We start from the raw sequence: 2,579 nt of genomic DNA on the forward strand, positions 1-2,579 counted from the left end.
AGTTCCTCAGAGAAACAACCCATCAGGACTAACAGGAGTCTGTCTGGAGGACCCCCTTTGAATGAGTCCTCAGAGCATACAGTAGTCAGAACACAAGAGACTCAAGACTCTCTCCCTCCAACATCTGTCTGTAGTGTCAGAAAATATATGAAGTGATTCTATTTGAAATGATGTTCATGTTACAATGGGTTTGAATTGAAATGATTCCAGCAGAAATAACTAACGTCAGAGTACAGAATGCTTCCACCGTCCCAGATGTTGGATGTCAAACAACATCAATTGTGACGGTTTTGGGAAAATGACCGTTAACATCACCTCAGAAGTTGTGCTGAGACCAAACATCTAAACAGTCACCGTCTGGTTGATGTGACATACATATAGTACATAAAGTTTGAACTAAATCTAAAATGTAAACACCTGACATCTCTCCAGCTACCAGTCCTCTCTCCATTCCTGGTCCACGCTGGACTTGAACCACCCTTTTACTTTAAAGTCCCTATGCGGACTTTAAAGTAAAGGTACTGCCCCCTGTGAGTTTCTGTAGTACATCTACTGAGGTACTAATATACTGTAGGCCGACCAAATATCCAACATGAATACTCCTGCATTATAAAAAGTACATAACAAGGTATATTTACACATAATATAAAACAATAGTCACATTTTGATGTTTCAAACAAAGTTATAAAGTGATTCACAGTGTCTAGTTTGGTTTTTAGAAACTATTTAAAAAGCAGAAATAACAACAACAAAACACCAGAAGGAGGTGCTAAACGAGTACAAGATGCAAAAATACTAAAAATAGATTCAAAACATCACAAAAAAATTACAAAACCATCACTGAGATACAAAATCAATCAAATTAGATGCAAAAATACTAAGGAAATAGATGCAGAACGACAACAAAAAGTTGCAAAACGACTTAAAATATAAGCAAAATTACTAAGTATAGATTCAAAATGACTTCAAAAAGATGCAAAATGACTGAAAAAAAATTCAAAACGACCTAATTAAAATATTAATGAAATGTTTAGATATTTTTATTTGACCAAAGGTATAACTCTTTTGTCCTCACTGTTATAAACTTATTTTTTTTTATCTTATTCAACTTTCCATGAATACCAAAACCACTACAAAATGATGCAAAACGACTACAAAAAATGCATAAAGACTAAAAATAGATGCAAAATTACTAAAAATAAATTCAAAACTATTACAAAATGATGCCAAAAAAAACCTAATAAAAGATTCAAAACGACTAAATGAAAATATGAATGAAATGTTTAGATATTTGTATTTCCCCTCAGGTATAACTCTTTAATCCTCACTGTTATAGACTTATTTTGATCTCGTCAGCTTCCCATGAATACCAGATGAACAGCACATGCACATCAACGGTGTGATCATGTGATATTCAGGTTCAAACAGAGAAGAACCAAACCGTGTTGTTTGTGGGAGTTTAGGTGTTAAACGTTGACTAGTTCTACTTGATGCTCGTTTAAGGCTGATTCTGCTACTTTAGAGACTCAATGTGTCTGTTGGAGACAACAAAGTCATGACATTAAACATGAATAACTACATGTCATGTTCTTTATAGGAAATCTAGTGGTGATTAAAGGTCATCTCTCTTCGCTTCACAGTTTCAGGATCCATAAAGACTTTAGTGGTCTGTGTTGATCCAGATAAACAACACTAGGATGTATTGATGACACTGATACCAAGGTTCAAACACTGAACATCTTCCTTATGTCAGGCTTTGCACACTTTAAGGGACACATCTCTGATGAAGTTGCATTTCCTGGTTGTCCAGAGACTTCCTCTTTCTCTGTGAACAAACTTGACAACAAACTTCACCATCATCAAAACTAACTGAAGCCTTAAAATGTCTTTTATTTCTTTGTCCTGTCATTTATATATTGAACTGAACCATTTCAGGACCCAACGGTTACTGTCACCTCATTGGCCCAGATAACATAATAAAATGTTTTAAATGCAGTTGGTTGCCTTGTAGTCTACATTTTGCCTCACTAACCAAACTTCTTTCTTGGCTTAAATTGGTGCTGGCATTCATTGATGTACTTCTGACCATACAGAGTGTAGCCTATTCATATTCATACTACTGTACTGTAGGCTACATATAGGATCTATAGTGTAGTAGACCTATACACCACATTCTTATCATACCTCCAGCTGTTATCTGTATATCATTTCGTACTATAGGCCTATAGATATTTTTACTTATACTTTTACATGCACTGCCTACTGTAATTGCTGCACGTTCTACTGTTCTTACTGTATACAGTAGGCTATATAACATGTTCCTATCCTTACCGTTTGTTCTACATGCTGTATGTTACTGTTCATTCTGTAGTATTCTGTACAATATTTACATCCTCTGCTGTTTACTATCCATCTCTCTCTCTGTGTCTCTGTGCTTCTGTGTCTGTCTGTGTCTGCTTATGTGTGTCTGCCAGGGGGGGGCCAAAGTGGGGGCGGGGGCTGGCACTGCCCCCCCCATCAGAGTCTGAATGTGATAGGTCCGATAAGACTGTCAAATTTACTTATTTTAACCTATTTCT

The sequence above is a fragment of the Sebastes umbrosus genome, chromosome 14, assembly GCF_015220745.1.
Source record: "Sebastes umbrosus isolate fSebUmb1 chromosome 14, fSebUmb1.pri, whole genome shotgun sequence".
NCBI classification, from domain to species: domain Eukaryota; kingdom Metazoa; phylum Chordata; class Actinopteri; order Perciformes; family Sebastidae; genus Sebastes; species Sebastes umbrosus.